The sequence below is a fragment of the Paramormyrops kingsleyae genome, chromosome 14, assembly GCF_048594095.1.
Source record: "Paramormyrops kingsleyae isolate MSU_618 chromosome 14, PKINGS_0.4, whole genome shotgun sequence".
Taxonomy (NCBI): Eukaryota; Metazoa; Chordata; class Actinopteri; order Osteoglossiformes; family Mormyridae; genus Paramormyrops; species Paramormyrops kingsleyae.
This window is the reverse complement of record NC_132810.1, coordinates 23857272-23878222: the sequence shown is the minus strand read 5'-3', so window position 1 is coordinate 23878222 and position 20951 is coordinate 23857272. Positions and strand designations below refer to the sequence as shown.

The 20951-nt window shown below is 38.7% G+C and overlaps 1 protein-coding gene across 1 annotated transcript in view; it reads right to left on the bottom strand.

Moving 5' to 3' along the window:
• LOC111858270 (guanine nucleotide-binding protein G(I)/G(S)/G(O) subunit gamma-2) overlaps positions 1-9131 on the bottom strand; it is a 28861-nt gene extending 19730 nt beyond the window's left edge. Inside the window, exon 1 of the mRNA XM_023839888.2 lies at positions 8982-9131. The gene's annotated coding sequence lies outside the window, so the exon portion shown is untranslated. The remainder of the gene's footprint in view (positions 1-8981) is intronic.
• Between the last annotated feature and the right edge of the window lie 11820 nt (positions 9132-20951).

Below are 20951 nucleotides of genomic sequence, written 5' to 3'. Positions count from 1 at the left end.
TGTTTAAACTAGGGACTGGGGGGGCAGGGAGGTCAGTTAAGAATTTATGTGGGGAGAGACGGAATGCCCAAATAAATATTAAAAGTAGACACTGTAAAAGGCCTACCATTAGTGGTCTGTATTTGAATGCTAGGAGTATTAGAAACAAAATTACTGACTTAGAGGCTTTAATTTCTTCAGACAATTATGACATTATAGGAATAACTGAAACATGGATGAGTGACAATGATGGTGATGAATATAATATGGATGGTTATACGTTGTTCCGTAGAGACCGGATAGGCAAGAAGGGAGGTGGTGTTGCAGTATACGTAAAAGAAAACTTGCAGGCAAGGGATCTCACTGATAAAAATAAAAATTCAGAAGCTGTATGGATAAAACTTGATGCTAAAGATTCAAATGGCCTAATTGTCGGGGTTTGTTATAGAGCACCTAATGTAGCTGTAGAGGAAAGCAGAATATTATATGATGATATCAGGATTATGAGTAATAAAAATGATGTGGTGGTTATGGGTGATTTTAATTTACCTGGGATACAGTGGGACACAGTCTCTGGCTCTTCTGTAAATGAACTTGAGATGGTGGAATTAGTACAGGATTGTTTTTTTTACTCAGTTTGTTAATACTCCTACCAGGGGAGAAGCCCTTCTTGATCTGGTTTTCTGTAATAACCAGGATAGGATTGGAAAATTAGAGGTTTTAGACCCATTTTACGGTAGTGATCATAACATGGTTAAATTCGAGGTTAATTTTAGTGTCCGAAGAGCAAAGTCGAAATTAAAAGTATACAATGTTAGGAAGGCTAACTTTAATGGTATGAGACGGAAATTAGAAACTGTAAACTGGACAGAGTTAAATAGCAAAACAGTAGAAGAGGCATGGGAATTTTTCAAAAGCACATTGTTGCAAGTGCAAGAGGACTTCATACCTGTTTCCAGCAAAACTAAATCTAGGAAACGACAACCAAGGTGGTTTACTAAGGAAATTAAGAATAAAGTCAGGAGGAAAAGGGCTCTGTTCCACAAATGGAAAATAACTAATGATTTCAAAATTAAGCAGGAGTATCTAAGTCTACAGGCAGAGTTAAAAAATGACATTAGGCTATCCAAGAGGGATGTAGAAAGAAAAATTGCATTGGAGGCTAAGCATGACAGTAAAGGTTTCTTCCAATATTTTAACTCCAAGAGAGCACTAAAAGCTGAAATCACTAATTTGCAGGATAGTAAGGGACTTATAATTGATAATGAAATTGATATGGTAAATGAGTTTAATGATTATTTTTCAAGGGTGTTCACAATAGAGAACACAAAGTAACTTACCACCAATTAATACGAATACAGCATCGTCTATGACCAATATATGTATAACTGAGGTTGATGTGATACTAAGCCTAGCTAAACTCAAAATAAATAAATCGCAGGGGCCTGATGGCATCTTACCTATAGTCTTAAAAGAGATGAGGGATATTATTAGCCAACCTTTAACTTTAATATTCCAGAAATCGTTATCTGCGGGTGTGGTACCATCAGATTGGAAGCATGCTAATATAACACCCATATTCAAAAAAGGGGATAGAAGTAATCCAGCAAACTATAGGCCAATCAGTTTAATTAGCATTACTGGAAAAATAATGGAAGCTATAATTCAAGTGAAAATGGTAGAATACCTAGATGCAAATAACATCATAAAGGATAGCCAACATGGATTTAGGAGAGGTAGATCCTGCTTAACGAATCTGCTTGAGTTCTTTGAGGAAGCTACAAGTGAAATTCATCACAAAAAGGCCTATGATGTGATTTACTTAGATTTCCAGAAGGCCTTTGATGTTGTCCCCCACAAACGTCTCTTGCTAAAGCTTAAAGCTGCAGGGATTTTAGGAACTGTGGCAACTTGGATCAAAAACTGGCTAACTGACAGGAAGCAGCAAGTAGTTATTAGAGGCACAATGTCACAGTGGGCCTCCATTCGTAGTGGGGTACCGCAGGGTTCAATTTTAGGACCTCTACTGTTCCTAATTTACATTAATGATATTGACACAAATACATACAGTAAACTGGTTAAATTTGCAGACGACACCAAGGTGGGCGGGGTAGCAGATACTAATCTAGCAGCAGAGAGGCTTCAACGGGATCTGGATTTAATTAGCGAATGGGCTGATACTTGGCAGATGAAATTTAACACAGATAAATCTAAGGTAATCCATGCAGGGAGCAGAAATATAAAGTACAGATATTTTATGGGTTCCACTGAAATAAAGGTAGCTGATTACGAGAAAGACCTCGGTATGTATGTTGATGCTTCCATGTCCCCCTCTCGCCAGTGTGGGGAAGCAATAAAAAAGGTGAACAGAATGTTGGGTTATATCTCTAGATGTGTGGAGTTTAAGTCAAGGGAGGTGATGTTACACTTATATAATTCCTTGGTAAGACCCCACCTAGAATACTGTGTGCAGGTTTGGTCACCATACCTCAAGAAGGACATTGCTGCCTTAGAAAAGGTGCAACGAAGAGCTACGAGAATGATTCCTGGTCTTATGAGGAGAGGTTAGCGGAACTGAATCTGTTTAGCCTTGAGCAAAGGAGACTAAGGGGGGATATGATTCAGGTCTATAAGATTCTAACGGGTCTGGATGCTGTTCAGCCAAATGACTATTTCAATATTAGTCTAAATACTAGAACTCGTGGCCATAAGTGGAAATTAGCGGGAGAACATTTTAAAACAAATTTGAGGAAGCACTTCTTTACACAGCGTGTAGTTAGAGTATGGAATAGTCTTCCTGCTAGTGTAGTGGAAGCTAAAACCCTGAGTTCCTTTAAATCAGAGCTAGATAAGATTTTAACAACTCTGAGCTATTAGTTAAGTTCTCCCCAAACGAGCTTGATGGGCCAAATGGCCTCCTCTCGTTTGTAAATTTCTTATGTTCTTATGTCTTTATTCAAATTTGTAATATATTTTGCACTATACATTTATATTGTTATTTTGTCATTGTATTTTGGTATTAATACATAAAGTTAAAAAAAATTATGGGGAAAATGGAACGTCACGGAGAATGAGGTAGACTGAGACAATGAGAGCTGTTGGTTAAACTAGCTGATCGGTGGGAGGGGGTATCATGCTGGTGGAGTGATCGACTTTTATTTTCCATAATAATGACCACCAAATAATGGATCACAGCCCACAGGTCCGCCTTACTGACGGCACAATTAATGTGTGAAGTATGCCATAGTATACCAACAAGTGAATGTTGCTGAAAATTAAATATGCCCGACACGTCAGGTGTCTTGCAAAGTAAATTTTTTGTGGCAGTGATATATTATTTCTTTGGCCATGCACCTTATATGACTTTGGAACAATGCCTTTTCATTAGTATGACCTGCCTACATTTACAATGTGTGAAAATATATTTATCTATCAAGGCTGACAATTATGAGTCTGTGCATATCCAATGTGCCAATGGGTTTGCTTCAGTTACACTTCTCTGCCGATAGGGTTTTGTGCATACAACATGGTCGGGAGTATTCGTAAATATACTCGCATTTCTGCATACAAGAAGAAATATACCAGACTAGAAAAGTACTATTTTATGCATAATATGTGCATATACACAGTGTATGCACAAAATTGTTTGCATAGTTGATAAATGAGACCCCATGATCTTATTTCAGAGTCCCCCTCATTATCCTACCGTCACCCTGTCCTTTCAAGAGTATGTGTTAATTTACAATGACTATTGTCATATAAATGGAAAGTGCAGTAAATTAATATATTTACAGTGGTACCTCAGTTCTCAAACTCATTAGAACTCAAATTTCTTAAAAGTCGAACCAATCAGTTAGAAAAAAAATTACCTAGAGCTCGATCTGAATCTCAGAATTCAAACTATGAATGCCGACCTAAGATAACTTGTACGTGCGGGGAAATGAGTCACGCGGCACGTCTCTCAGCGGAAACAAAGGGTAACGCTTCAGTCTCAGCCTCGCATTCGCTGTGATAGCATCATGCATGTTTACAGTAGCTGAATACATATATTTAGACAGTAAAAATACATTTGGACAATGATAGACAGTAACAGTAATTATTATATAATAAAATACATTTTAAAATAAAGATTTCTTATTAATTATTTTAATATTAATAATAAACCATTAATACATTTAATTATAATAATATTGTCTTGCCGAGCGGGGACGGAATGGAGACAAAGGCGCAGACGTCAGGGTATCAGGGAATACGGGGTTTAATTACAGGTAAGGCATGAAAAACGCAGACGGACAATACAATGACCGGACTGGGGAAACAAACTGAAACGCAGACTAAACACAGAAGACTAATGACAACAAACAGAAACAGCTGATCACATGGGGATTCCACACAGGGTTATACATTTATTTTCTTACTTTACAAATTATTGTTTTGATAAATGTGCTTAGATGTGTTAAGTACAGTATATGCTCTTCTTCTTTTATCCGGTTCAGTTTGTGTTTAAATGCTAAAAAAAAAATATTTAGGTGTAATTTTTTGGGACTTTCAGTCCCGCTCCTGCTCGCTCCCTGAAGATTCTGTCCCGCTCCCGCAAAAAATATATATTATTTTCTCCCGCTCCCGCCCGCAGTATTCAAGTTTTGTCCCGCTCCTGCCCGCAAAATCCCGCAGGTAAACATATAAGTAGTTTTATTTTTACCGCTTCATCCCGCTACTCTGTTATTTGTTTCACTTGCTTCCCTTTTGAGCATATATAAAAAAGAAACGGAAAATAAACAAATATGTTTTGTTTTATTTGAGTTTAATTAAATGGAATGATGAACATGGACACGAATGAGGAGCTTTTCAGAACATGCCATCCTGTCCAAGCACCAGGCTGATTCCTTCTTGGGGTGTCCGATTACATCCCCATGTTGGAGAGCAATTGTAGACGATTCGCCTGTAAATTGTTATTATTTTAATTTAGTCGTTCTTGTTGCTTTTGTGCAGTAGATAAATAAAAGAGTATTTGTCTTTAATAAATTAATTTTAAGATAATTCCATTTTGTGGGAGTCCCGCGATTAATTCTATTCTCCCGCAACCCACACGTACATGAGGACCATACAGCCCGCACCCGCATTCACCCATCAAATCTTGTCCCGCGCCGCACTCGGTCAGTTGGGTCCCACGGGTCCCGCGGTACTCCCGCGGGAGTGCAGGTCTCTACCGGGAACCAATTAATTGGTTTTCCATTATTTCTTATTGGGAAAATTCTATCAGAACTTAAACTTTTTAGGATTCGATCTGGAGTTCTGAATGGATTAAGTTTGAGTTCTGAGGTACCACTGTACTTTAAGACCTACATATCAAGGACTCAAGTAAAAACATTTTTTCACTTTTACATTTCCAGATGATCAATCCAGTACTTCTAAATATTATACTTCACTTTCATATTTCCATGTGATCCATCCAATACTTCTGGAAATTGGACAATTTTATGAGTGTGGGATGAGTATGGATTAGATGGGTGGGCCAAATGACAGCACTGCCAGGAGAATACAATGCTATTTCTGACGGCACCAAATCTCGTTATCATGTAAGGGATAAACCATGATGAGGTGTGCAGTTATATAAAAATAATCAACGACAACTTGGCGTAATGTGGCCAGACACAAAGTGGTGGGTCACTAACCAAACTGGAGTTGACTATTTTCATTTCAACCACATACCTCAAAGTGGTTTATCCTGCTTATTCCACAGCTAAAGACCAAATAGAATAATAGAATAAACTAGTCACATTTATTTTTTTAAATGTGAATTAGCATTTAATAATGTTCCAATATGCTCTTAAAAATATAGTCCTTACAAGGATAGATGGGCTGGACTGGCTACTCAGTGGATGCTGCAAGTCCCTTAAGTTACCAATGAAACCATCAACAGACAGGTACTTGCATTTTGAAAATCAAGGAAAATTATGCTGATAAGAATGACTTCTTTCACATCTCAGCCTTCCACTGTCACTTCAGGTGTGCCACAGGGCTCTGTCCTGGGGCCCCTCCTCTTTATTATCTACCTCCTTCCCCTTGGCAATATCTTTCACAAGTACAATATCAATTGTACTTCGATTTTATCTTCCTCCCTCACTGATTGTTTTGCAGAAATTAAGTCCTGGTTCTCTTTAAACTCTCAAATTAAATAATGACAAAACTGAGGTTCTTCTAGTTGGAACTAAATCAGTATATCCAATACTGACAGTTTTTCTCTAGTTATTGATAACTCGTCTGTTTTCCCCTCACCACAGTTTAAGAATCTGGGTGTCATCCTCGACAGTACCTTATCCTTCTAGTCTCACATCAATAACATCACCCGGTCTTCATATTTCCACCTACGTAATATTAATCGCCTACATCCCTCCCTTACCCTGCGTTCCACTGTATTCTTGTTAACAGTTTTGTTACCACTCGCTTGGATTACTGCAATTCTCTCCTCTTTGGTCTCTCTAAGAAATCACTTCATAAGCTTCAATTGGTTCAAAATTCAGCTGCCCGTTTTATCACCCGAACCCCCTCCATCCGCCACATCACTCCCGTTTTGCAGTAGCTCCACTGGCTGCCAGTTAAGTTCCATTTTGACTTTAAGATCTTGCTGTTAACATTTAAGGCCATCCACAACCTTGCCCCTCTATATCTGTCTGACCTCCTACAAGTTGCCACTCCCTCTCGCACCCTCAGATCCTCGTCTGCCATCCATTTCACTATCCCCCTTGCCCGTCTTGCCACCACGGGGAACAGAGCTTTCAGTCACTCAGCTCCTCGGCTCTGGAACTGTTTACCATCTGAGCTCAGGAACATTGACTCACTTCCACTTTTCAAATCGAAACTTAAATCCCATCTGTTCAAGCTTGCTTTCTCTCTATGAATTCAGTTTTTTTGTGTAATTTAACCTATGTTTTATATTCTTGTATTTTTTGTATTATTATGGTTTTATTATTTATATTGTTCTTTTGCATTCACTGTATGGTGTCCTTAAGTGTCTAGAAAGGCAATAATAAAAATAAATGTATTATTATTATTTATTATTATTTATGAGTAAAAAGTCAGCTGAGTACCTGAATTTACTGAATGGCCAGGTTATGCCATCAATGGTTATTTTTTTCCTTTTCTCATGGCATGGGCATATTCCAGGACGATAATGCCAAAATTCATTGGGCATGAATTGTTAATGGAGCATGATTCATTTTCACACATGAATTGGCCACCACAGAGTCTCAACCTTAGCCCCACTGAAAGTCTTTGAGATGTACTGAAGAAGACTTTACGGAGTGTTTCAACTCACCTACCATCAATGCAAGATCTCTACAAGAAATGAATGAAAATATGGATAAAAAAATGTCAAGATGTTGCATAAGTATGTGGAAACAATGCATTCATGAATGAGTACCATAATCAATGCTAAAGGTGGTCCCACAAAATATAAATAAGTGTGTAACTTTTTTTTTCTGGCCAGCCAGTGTATATCATAGTATATGTGAATGACATTATGATTTCATTTGGTATATTGTCAAAAGTCCAAATGAATGGCTTTTCGGAAGACTAAAATAAATGATACAATTACAATGGAAAGAATGTGTAAGTAATACATATATTTGTGAATATACTTTTAAAAATCTGTACCACTGTTGAGGAACACTACCCACCTAATCAAATGGTGCAAAAAGCTCATTCCATCTCAGAAAATATTTTTCTCTAGGGATCAGTACACGTGAGTTCAATAGACTTGATGGTTTTTATTTTGCTATTTGCATGTGCTAGCTTTTCTTAAGGAGCCATCTACGTTGGTCAGAATAGTTTATAGAAGTATTTTTTCTGCCTTAATCCCAAATGTATGATTTGAAATTCTTAGGAGGTGTTGGAATGATAGTAAAATTTGTAGCAACCTGTTTCAGGGATCTTTTCCCTACATCTGCCCATACACCGATTGCGATAGTACATTATCTCACAAGTTCATTGTACCAGTTGAGGTCTAGAGCTGTTGACAATTTGCATGCAATTGTTTCAGCCAAATGAATGCCAGTGTGGTTTTCAGTTAGCGGTCTCTAAAGAGAGCAATCTTCTGCAGCTTCTGCAAATAGTTTTCCTTTCTCAGACGAATAGCACACTAAAGTGCTGCTGTTATGTAATTTTCGTGATTCATTGGTGTTTGTTTTATTAGGGTTGATAGCTATTTTTATCTAAGAAAAAAAGCTATAAACAACATAATCGACTTAAGCGATGCATGGATTTCATTTAATGTGTATGCATTTTTGTATGCTGATTTGCATTTCAGTACTCCCAAACACAGAAAACAGCTAATACACCATTTTTGATATAAATCATACAATCAAATTTTCATTTCGCTTGCATATTCATGCATCTTCCAGTCCGTTTTCTCACATCTCACCATCCTTCATCGCTTATTCATTCCAATCTCCGGAACAAATGCTGCTTTTTTTCTTTCATTTCAAATTACAAGCAACAAGCTCAACTCTAGAGTAGAATGGATTTATCTGTCCTACTGTACTCATGTCACTAGATCTGTAGCCTGTCAGCTTTTCTGGAGTGCATCTTGCTCAGTACAGTATCAGACACACACACGCACCATAGTCTTGCACTGACAATGATGTGTGTGGTATTATTTTAAGTTTCATTAATATTCAAACTGCATTTATGTGAGATAATCCCTGCATAAAACAGTTACAATGGAATACATGATAGGGTTAAGTAAAATACAGGCACGGACAGTTCCAAAATAAACATATGTATACCAGATTAACATCATATGTATACTTAATATTTCCATGCATCTTTTTTGCAAACCAAAATCAAGCTGAGCTCTTTGCCAAAGACAGAAATATCATTCTCTGGTAAGGATAAATAATAAAAGCAAAATAAGTGTACAGAAACCGCTAATAAAACCATTGTATTTATATGTAAAATGCAGCCCTGAAAAAAACATTCTATTGCTAGAAATGCAGAAATACCTCTTAGCAGTGTTTTATGTGCCCTCGAGTCCCAGCCTGGAGGGGTATCCAAATTTTTGCACAAGAAGACAATGCAACCCCCGTCCTCACTGATCCAGCAAACAGCTGCCTTGGTTCTCCACTCAGTCTCCACCCTTCAGCCAGCACTGCTTAGGCAACAGGAAGCCACTGGGAGGCCACTTCCTCCCCCACCCCCCCACTACTGTCAGCACAGCCTTTTTGCCTCACTAGCTAGGAGAATGATCTTGGCTCACTCATTCTCTGTTTACATGTAGGAATATTAACAAAATCTCTGGTCCTTCTGACCTGTTTTTACTCTGTTCACAGCACATTTCCATGCCCTCTAAATGCCTATACTCATTTCACATAGTCTTCTTTATTTTCATTTAAATGTCAAAGTTTAATCCAACAGAAAGATTTTTAAGATGTAGCATCTGAATGTAAAAGCCATGATAATTTGTTTTTGAATTGTTGTCACACAACCAGTATTCCAAAGATCCTATTACTATAGCTTCTCAAGCTCAGAGAGGCAGCACTGCATGATTAGACCTCCTGTAATCAAAATCTTTCATCTTTAAAACATTAACATATTACAGTCACAGGCTCCCAGCAAGCATCCAACAGCTAAACAGACAACCAACTGATCTGCCATTTAAAGACATTCTGAGAAACAGCAAACTGTATGGTTACGCTGAGCAGCAATAGTATTAATGCTGATTGTTTGGACACCAAATACACTAAAATTCTCTAGCAGGTGCTCCAGAGCTGAAATGGAAGTAAGTGGGAGACTCTGAGGAGGACATATTCTGAATGAGCCCCGAGAGTATATTTATTGACTCCAAGATGGTTTCAATTGATTAAAGTGATGAAAAAGTAAAAAGAATATGTGTCTTGGGTAATATTGTTGCCATATACATACAGAAAGTGAGGTGGCACTTCTGTATTTAAAGAGTGTGCATTTTCACTCCATGTTTCTTCCTGGTAGTTCAGTTTCCTCCTACAGTTCAAGTTTTTGTAGTGCACATGAATTATTGACTCAGACTTTCTGTGTAAGGGCCCTGTGGCAGAGGTTCAATAAATCAAGTTAAATTGTAAAATGTACATCTCATTGACTGTTTATCTGGATTTAAATGAAGATTAAAGGAATATATTTTGATGTAAACAGGGGCCATGATGTACTGGATAAGCACTAATAGCAAATTAATCTGCGTATGTGGGTCTGATATACCAAATATTCCCACAATGTGATTAAAAACCTATTATTTTGACATTATGGGGACCATTTTTTTGTTCCCCACAAATTCAATCTGTGACTACAATCAAAAAACTGAAAATGTCAATAACTTGTATTTTGTTATTTATGGTTAAGGTTAGGGCTAGATAGGGCTTAAGGTTGTTGTTGCTGGAATTAGAGTTTTGCCAATAGAAATGAATGGATGGTCCCCACAAAGATATGACTACAGGTGTATGTGTCTGTATGTGTGTGTGTTTATCCATCACTCATTCTCTTTTAAACCAGAGGACCTGCTATTTATCTGTCATGAGATGCAATCAGGTAATGTGAATGGATATGATCAATCATCCATAGTGTATTTTTTTTCTCTTCCTTGGTTGGTGTTGAACTTCATTATCCCCAATGCGTTTCCCACTATCGGTGACATCATCAGGCTGCTAATTTTACTACCACTTGCTCTATGTCACCACTTCGCTCTATGTTACAGTGGTAACACTATAGATGATGAGGGCAGTCAGGTTTCATAATATCACCATATTTCCCAAATACAACAAAATTCATTTTAGAAACATTAACATTGTTCTGTTTGCATATTGTTCTCAATAGACATTTTTTAGACATTAAACCAAAAAACTCTGTATTTATTGCCTGTTCCACTACTGATTTCACGTCCTCAGCGTGACGGAGGGAGGCCAGGGAATGGGTGGGGTGTTTATTTTGAATCTTTATTTGGAACTGTTTCAGTGTTCTCAGGCAGCTGTTTGAACTTGCAGTGCTCATATGCTGTGATTAAATCAGGGTCATATTAATATTCAGGCACCAAGCAACTTAAACATCTTTTAGCGCTACAGTGTTTTTACTGTACCATTTTGAAGGAAAATAAGCTCTTAAAAAATCTGCGAGTGAAGCAATGATACTTCTCTAATGACAAATACAAACAAAGTAATTACAATTATGAGAGAGCACAAAGTGAATACATTGTCACAGAAAAATGATTTGGGTCAAGAATGTGAATTTCTGAAAGCAGGCATGGATCTCACAACAAGTAGGATTTTAAAGTTATTTCAGCCAATATCCAGCAGGTAAAAAGAAATTTGCTGTTTTATCCAAGTGGAGAGTAAAAGGTCCTCTTACAAAGCCTTTACCTTTGCTGGACAGCAGCTTACCCTGAAAGCCTGACAGAAGGGCTGTATATAAAATCCCTTTCAAACTGGTGCCGCTATATTGTCAGTATGGTTTATACACTTTAATATTTCCTATATCATACTACAGTATGAAATATTCAATAATGCAAACTAAACTAATGCAAAATATATAACAGGACAATTTCCTTAATTCTAATTTATACTTAGTATCAGGACAAGTTTTACATTACAGCCTTCAGGTTTTATTTTAAAAATAGAGGGAAAAGAACTTGAGAGAGTGAGGGGGAGACAATTAGAAACAGAAAGAATGGTGATAAAATGGGTTTCCTTTTCCTGTTGCCATGGTGACAGTTATGGTGGTTGGCTGATTTCCTGTATGGCTACCTAGCTTGGAGAAAAAAACCCAAAATAAAGCAAATCTCATGGGAGCAGCATTTTCTGTTCACTTCCTGCATTTACTGTGTTGATTGAAATATTTTATACAATTCTTTCTATGCATATTTGAAATCTAAGGCTAATTTGATTAGAATTTGGACTTGTTCTATAGTTACTTGGCAAAACCAAACAAGGTAAGTATGGCCCCCATGCATCTCTGCTGAGAGAGATGCAGCAGCTGTAGTAATGTTGCGGAAATCAAAAGACCATTAATCTTGTTCCCTATATTCAGAGCATTGTCACTGGGAACTAAATTCGATGCTATATACCTCTTGGCTCATAAAGTTAGTCTTAATTTAATCTTAGCTAAATTTACATTTTTATTTATTTGTCCAAAGCAACATACTAGCGAGATAAATTGCACAATGATTAATGCAGACTCATGAATTAAAGCCATTGTAAACACACTCTACTTTTTACAAAACAAAACAAACAAATTAATTTTTTGTATAGCGCATTATCACAACATTATATTGTCTCAAAGTGCTTTACAGCCTCCCCACCCAAAGCCCCCAGTGAGTAAGATATAGGCGACAGTGGCAACTCCCTAGAAGAAAGAAACCTTGGGAGGGACCAGACTCAAAGGGGGAGCCCATCCTCCAGGAGCTGGCAGGGAGAATCAAAACGGAGCAATAGCTAAGTGCCAAGTCACACTGTCTAAGTCATAAGATTTGAGACACAACCGAGGAGCAGGGAGGTGATGACAAGCCGGTGCAGACGCTCCTTCCGATCGCCAGGCAACCAGTAGTAAGGCAGTGGGTCATACATGGAGGATGACATAGGCAGAACGTCGAGCTGGATGCAAGGACGTCATGGGTAGTGGCGATGTCACATGTAGCAGGGTGTGCAAGTTCCGGTGTTCTGTGGATTTATGCTGCCTTGTTGAAAAATGCTACCGTAGTGCTAATCGATAGCCATAACCCTAACTCTTACCCTAACCCTAACCCAAACCCCCCAAAACCCTAATCCCAAGATGGTGGAACTGCACAATGGCAGAAAGGCTCGATAGCACGTCTCGATAGGTAGGATTTTATGACAGAACACCGGCAGATATGGCTATGGCAGCATAAGTAGGAGGGAGAGGCAAGTGGGAATGCAGGCATGGGGAGTCCCTGAAATGTCAGCACTATAATTCCACAAGGGAATGTAAAAAAAAATGTTAAAAACATCCCAACTGTCTATTAATGTAATGGATAATTTGTACCACATCAAACCAAAAAATAAGCTCCCCAAATACAAGCAGCTAATCAACAATCCATAAATAAAAGAGGAAATGATGGACCATTGCTTTAGTACACTTAAGCACCAACTGTCAAAGTGAGTGCAATAACAGTTCCCAGGGGTGTGGCAGAATTAGCTTGTTTCAGAGTTAAATCACATTGAAAATTAGTAACTCCTACCACATATGAAAATTGAATTGATGATCTGCATAACAACAAATAATTCAAACACATCACTGCTGTTGACACCAGCAGAACCCAAGCAGACAGTATCAAAAAGACCAAGAATCAGGCAGTTGGATCCCATATGCTTCAGATTTTAACCAAATCAGTCAAAATGATTTGTGTTTGCGTTGTTGAAAACTTCATTTGTGCTTCCTTAACCCTCAATGGTTCCTTGGGGTGCGTTCTGCACCCCCTGCCCATTTCTATGGCTACTACCATGTTGTTATTAAAATTACAGCAGTTATCCTCTAGGACATTGTAAGTGCACCAGTTTTACATACGGTCATGCAGAAAATGATAGAAAAAGTGTTGACGTCAATTATCGCTGGCATACTTTCTTCGGGGGTGCAAAATGCACCCCAAAAAAAACTTAATTTATGACAGATGTCTGTGGAGATTCTCAGTTATCCAGGTCATGGTTATCCTAAAAAAGGGTTATGCAATAGCAACTGGACTTTGTTTTTCATAGAAGAAGTGTTGCACTCCATCCAGAGTGCTTTCTCAATTCTGACTGACTGGTTGGCATAGCAGGTTGATGAACCCTGTAGAATCCTCAAGTCGTTAGCACTAGATGGTCACCTATGGGTTGTTGTTGTTCCCCCTGGCTTTCATGTGTTTCACTGATACCACCTGAGGCTGAGCGTGAACGACTGTGGAAGCGTCTGGGCAAAGTTGAAAGAACTGCATTGTAGGTAGGTGATAGACGTCTTAGGCCACCTCCTCTGTTCAACGACGGTCGTTCATTTGAAGCAGTTGTCCTCCCGGTCCACCTACAATGCAGTTCTTTCAACTTTGCCCAGACGCTTCCACAGTCGTTCACGCTCGGCCTCAGGTGGTATCAGTGAAACACATGAAAGCCAGGAGGAACAACAAAAACCCACAGGTGACCATCTAGTGCTAACAACTTGAGGATTCCACAGGGTTCATCAACCTGCTATGCCAGTCAGTCAGAATTGAGAAAGCACTCTGGATGGAGTGCAAAACGTCTTCTATGAAAAACAAAGTCCAGTTGCTATTACATAACCCTTTTTAGGGTTAATTTATGACATTGATATGATCGACAAATTCAATTAATTAGTGATAATTGCTACTATAATTTTTTATGTAATTATATTCTAGAACATTTTCGGATATTAAAAAAAGTCAGCCATTTTGTTTTGTTTACATTTCAACTGTTAGAAAAGATATAACACCATGGCTAGGTATTCCACAGCTGAAGCTCTTCGACACATTCTGCAAGAGGATACAGTCGGAATGTGCATTATATGACCAGTCCCCTCTGCTGCCCCCCCCACTGCCGCAACCCCTTTAACTGCACTATCTCACTGCGTAAGCTGTGCAAGCATCATGCAGTTAACTAATAAATGTATCTTAACTTTAGTTAATTGAATTTGAGCTTGGTACCATTGAATTATATATGCCAATGGATAGGGGTGCAACTTGAACCCCAAGGACCTGGAACGTAACTTTCTGACAAGGACCCATTGAGGGTTAATGTCTGAGAGATAAATCTTTGTTTACATGGTGACAACATGTAGAAAACAACTCGTAGGAGTAGAAAACCGCTATATAAATGCAGTCCATTTACATCGCTGCCGTGAATTTGGTTCCCATTTGTGACTGATTTGAACCAAACTGGTCTCAATTGTTTGTGCCATTTCAATTTTCATTTGTGCTGCTTTTGTTTTGGAGCTATACAGTAAATGTTTACATGGTCACATGGCACCACCTTGAAGTTAGCTCACATATGTGACTGTTTTGAACCAAACCAGCCTCAGTGGTGTGTGCCGTCAAAATGTTCATTTGTGCTGCTCCAGTTTCTGAGATAATTATTTGTTTATATGTTGACGTGGAGTCAGCATGCCATTTGCGTTCAACCAGTCCAGTCTCAATTGTTTGTGCCATGATTGTGTCATTTAAAATGTTTGTCATTCAAAATGTTTAAATTATTTCTGAGTAATACTTCATGGTTTACACTATAACATGATCACCGTATAGAACTCATGGCCATGATTTACATGTAAAAAAAAGGTACAGTGTTTGATGCTTTTGTGACAAAGCTGTAGATTCAGTCAGCCCCAAGCCAGATAACATATTTTAGGATTGTGCTGAATAAATTCAGATTCTCAGTTGCTGTCACCCATTTTTAATTATAATGTATAAGTTTTGTGTATTTTGTTATTACAATCATTTTATTGTTGTTGTTAATATTTTTTGGAACATGTTCTGTTTTGAGGGGGGATGCTTTACCCAGTAAAATGTCTAAAACAGATTTGTGCTTGAACTTTTCCAAGCATACACATAACTATGCAGTATGTAGCAGTACTTTCCTCGTCATTTGAGTAAATATTCAGCACAATCTTATTCAAATGCAGTATCTGGCTTGGGACTGACTTAGTCTACAGCTTTATCACAAAGGCATCAAACATTCTAATTGTTGTTTACATGAGAATCATGAGCTTGAACATGTGAACCTGTAAAAAACCATTTATATCTCAGAAACATAAGCAGAACAAATGAAAAGTTCAATGACACAAACATGGAACAAACAACAGACCAGTTTGGTGAAAATATGAAACATTTTGGCTGCCAACTTCAGGCAGGTGACAATAGCCACCTCCAATATGGCCCTAAATAGAGCAGTAATGCTCTGTGCCTTGTATGTCTGATTTCCAGAGACTTAGTGTAACAGAGGTAAAATAACATATGAATATTCACCAAAATCATACTAAAAATGTTCATTTAAAATGTTGTATAGTGTTTATAAATGCACTACCTTTTTGGACTTTTTTTCTTTTTATTTTGTTTTACATGAATAGGAGAGCTATTGTAAGCAGAGTTTCAGTACACTCCTGAGTAAATTAGTTTAATAAACAGTTAAGATACAAAGTAGTCGACACACATTGGGATAATTTTTATTGTAATGCGTATTAGTGTTGTTTGGTACTGAATTCTCGTGGTTGTAAATGAGTTTATTTTATTGAAAGAAATTATTGCAGTAGACAGTTTGCCAGTTTAGTTCACTCACTGATGTAGTATAATCAATCGCATATAGTATCACTTAAAACACATTTTTCTTGGTTTATTGGAATTTACATGGAGCTGAGTACCTGTAATGCTGATTGCATGCGTTCTTATTATTTACATATTTTGGCTTTGTAACTGTATAGTATAATACATTGCAGTGGTTTTTGTTTTTATAATTTATATCAAGGCATGATGTGCAGCTGCATGATAAGCTTGGTCACTCTTTCTTGTTGATGGAGAGGGCTAATACGGAGCTGAATACCTGTAATGCTGATTGCATGTGTTTTTTAGAACATAAGAACATAAGAACTATACAAACGAGAGGAGGCCATTCGGCCCATCGAGCTCACTTGGGGAGAACTTAACTAATAGCTCAGAGTTGTTAAAATCTTATCTAGCTCTGATTTAAAGGAACCCAAGGATTCAGCTTGCACTATGTTATCAGGAAGACTATTCCATACTCTGACTACACGCTGTGTAAAGAAGTGCTTCCTTAAATCCAGTTTGAAATGTTCTCTCGCTAATTTCCACCTATGGCCAAGAGTTCTTGTATTTGAACTAATGCTGAAGTAACTATTTGGTTGAACAGCATCCAAACCTATTAGAATCTTATAGACCTGGATCATGTCCCCCCTCAGTCTCCTTTGCTTGAGGCTGAACAGATTTAGCTCAACTAACCTTTCCTCGTATGACATTCCTCTAAGACCAGGAATCATTCTTGTGGCCCTACGCTACACCTTTTCTAAGGCCGCAATGTCCTTTTTAAGATATGGCACACAATATTCTAGGTGAGGTCTCACCAAGGAATTGTATAATCTTAACATTACCTCCCTTGACTTAAACTCCACACACCTGGAGATATACCCCAACATCCTATTGGCCTTTTTTACTGCTTCCCCGCACTGGCGAGAATGAGACATGGAAGCATCAACATACACACCAAGGTCTTTCTCATAATCAGCTACCTTTATTTCAGTAGGTCCCATAAAATACCTGTACTTTATATTTCTGCTCCCTACATGGAGTACCTTACATTTGTCTATGTTAAATTTCATCTGCCAGGTATCTGCCCAGTCACTAATTAAATCAAGATCCCGCTGTAGCTGCTGAGCCGCTAGTTCAGTATCTGCTACACCACCCACCTTGGTGTCATCTGCAAATTTCACCAGTTTACTGTATATATTGGTGTCTATATCATTTATGTAAATTAGGAACAATAGTGGTCCTAAAATTGAACCCTGCGGTACCCCACTATGAACGCAGGCCCACTGTGACATTGTGCCTCTTATAACTACTCGCTGCTTCCTATCTGTTAACCAGTTATCAATCCAGGTTGCTACAGTTCCTAAAATACCTGTCGTTTTGAGTTTAAGTAAGAACCTCTTGTGGGGGACAGTATCAAAAGCATTTATTTATGTTTGAACAGGCATGTGGAAGAGCAGTTTGTAAAGTCAAGTTTTTTAAATAAACCTAAGACTTGCTGCAAAACCAGCTTCTTTCTTCATGCAAATCCACACAACGCAGAGGAAAAGAAGTGAAGGAACAGACTGTTTTATGAAGGTCACATTAGCTAACGCAGCATTTGCCTCACCAGTACCACTAGCGTGACCAACAACTCATTCAGAAACCAAGGGTATTAATATGAAGCTGGTCTATCATTTGTTGTTATAATAGCCTCCACTGGAAAACTGCTCCATTAGATGTTGTATAATTGCTTGTTGGATTGCTGCCATTCAGGTCGAGTATTGATGTTGGGTGATCAGTTTTCACTTCACAATCACAATCACTTCATTTCACATCATGCCTGGTACCGGTTCCCAAGAAACAACACCCCAAAGAACTCAACGACTTTAGGCCGGTTACCCTCACCTAGGGTTACCACTTTTAATACAAAAAAATAAGGGACGCATACTGCAGCGGGGGCCACATCCCCTGTTTTCTTTACATGGGCATTATGTTGTTTATTAATGTATTAATTCTGTAGCACCCAAGCATAGAACTAATCATTGAAAAAAATCATTTTGGCTTGTTTTGCATCTTTTGGGGTGGGAGTAAACCAATATCAGTGGAATTTTTGAAATCGGACCAATTTTGACCATTTTAGGCAATGTCGCATATTTGCAACTGTGGACTTTCCGGGTTAATTTCGTTCACAAAATCAAGTAATTTTCAGCATATCTTTTGGCAGAAAAGTATAGTGAAAGCTCACCAGGAACTGCTAGTACTACAATAAAAGTTACAGAATAGACCTTTATTGAACATTCTGAATACAAATTGCTGAACGCAAACATCTCAAACAGATTTCACTGGGTGGACAGGCAGCACACCAAATGAGACCATAACGAACTAGAACTGATGACCGCAAAGCGAATGACTCTAAGTCAGACCAGCATGTGGTACAGCTGTAAATCAAAGAAGTGTAATTCACTGACCCAAGAAAGTCACTGCAGTGACAGCACATAAAGCACATAAATGTAATGTAAAAAAATCAATTGTAAATGTAATGTAAATAAATAAAAATGTAAATGTAAATAAAAATATAAAATATGAATAAAAATATGTAAATAAATAATGTAAATAAATAATAATTTTGCATAAATAAATTGTGTAAATAAAAAAATGAATGTGTGAAGCACATAAAAAAATGCAAAAAACAGTGTAAACATGTTCAGGTTTGCGGTAACACAATGAACTAGTCTCTGAAATGGTGTGACCCTTCATATTAGCTGTCCAAAGAACTGTCTTATTCTACGTTCTTTACATGGTAGGTCTTGTAGCAGTTACGCTTCTCATTGAAACATAATCGGACATCACACTTTTCGCAAGCTGTGTCAGTGTACCCATCTTTGCAAACAGTGCATCTGCCACGCTTCTGCAGTTTGGTCGGCAGGTGTCCAACACCATCATAGCGGACATCTTGTGGTGGATCAAGCCTTTGAATCCTTGGTGTATACACCCTGACAACTTCTCCGCTTGGCCTTCCTCTCTGCCGGACAGCATTCACCATGATCAAAGAACTGGCCAAATCAGCTTGGAATTTCCTGTGCGTCAGAATTTCCTTCTTGGGGACATCAAGGGCAATCCTGTGCTTGCGATACAGCAACCATGCCTGTATGACAGCAACATTGATGGTGTGCCAAAAGAGGTAGATGTACCATCGCCTGGACTTCAGTGGAAATCTGTACTTTGAAATCAGACTGTCCAAGAAGTCCACACCACCCATCAGACTGTTGTACACCTTCACAACATGTGGTCGAGGGACGACAGCGTAGTCCTTCTTTGACTTGACCCAGCGACGAACATTCTCCACAGGCTCTGGACCAACATACGAGGAAGCCAGTAGTACAGCGCGGTTGTCATACCACCTGACAGCGCTCACCCCATGCGTGGTTTCAACCCGGTAGACAAAGCTTCCTCTGCCATCCTTCTTGAGCTCCTTTTCTTCTTTCAACTGGCAATTCTTGAGTCTGTTCTCACGGGCTGTCCCAAGGTACAGGTTCCTCGTTCTTTCAGAGCTAGGATGAGCGGCATACTAGTGAAGAAATTATCTGCCGTAGCTTTGTAGTTCTTCCCAGCTGGAAGTGTTTCACGCAGTCGAAGAACTACATCGCCAGAGAGACCAAGGCCTGCACTAGCCACATTACCACCACTACCCTGATAGACCTCAAAATCGTAGAGTTGACCAGAAATACCACAGCGGCACCATATCTTGAAGCCCCATTTGTGTGGTTTATTTCGAAGATACTGTCTGATGTTGCTGAACTTCCCCTTGAAGGCAACCATCTGTTCGTCGATTGAATTGTGCTCCTCAGGTACAAGCTTCAGACAATTTCCACGGAACATCTCGAGCCATGGCTTGATTTTCCACAATTTGTCACTCATCTCCTGCTGAGTCACAATCATGTTGTCAACGAAGTGGAGACTAGCTAGGATGCTTTGAAACCTATTGCGGCACATGATATCAGCAACTGGTGCATATCTTGTGTCGATTTCCCAGTACATTGTGGTTCCAGGCATGCGTACCAAGCCCATCTTGAAAAACATTCCAATGACCTGTTCCATCTCCTTTTTGTTAGTGTTCAGATCCTTTCCATTTTTTTGCACTGAGTAAATATTCGTCATACTGACCAGCAACTCAATCATGTCATCATCTATGAACTTCCTGAAATATTCAAGAGGTGTATCAACCTGCAATGGATCTTCCATTGGATCTCCAGTAAATTCAGAATCCGGGGCATCATACTGACATTTCCTCCAAGTGTAGTGTTCTGGAGCCCCCCTTGCAGTTGCTGGAGCCTTTTTTTTCTGTTTGGCCGGCAACCCATTGGCTTGAGGGGTGTCGTCCTCGGAATCCTCATCATCAGTGGCGCCATCATCTTGTTCGTTATCGCTTTCCGACTCATCCTGCATGGTGCCGGGCTGGTAATCCTCATCATCATCATTATCATCGCTATCATCAGCAAGAGCTTCTACTTCACTGTCATCACCATTATCAAGAAACTAGAGAACATCTTCAACGCTGAATTTCTTTCTTGACGATGCCATCGTGGCTGAAAAAAATAGGTCATTTTGTGCTACAGCATAAACTACATAATTGTATGACTGAAAGGACACAATTGCATATTGTAATTGTGCTTTAGTTGGGCCCAAAATCAATCAAAGAAATAAAAATTGTTTGATTTAT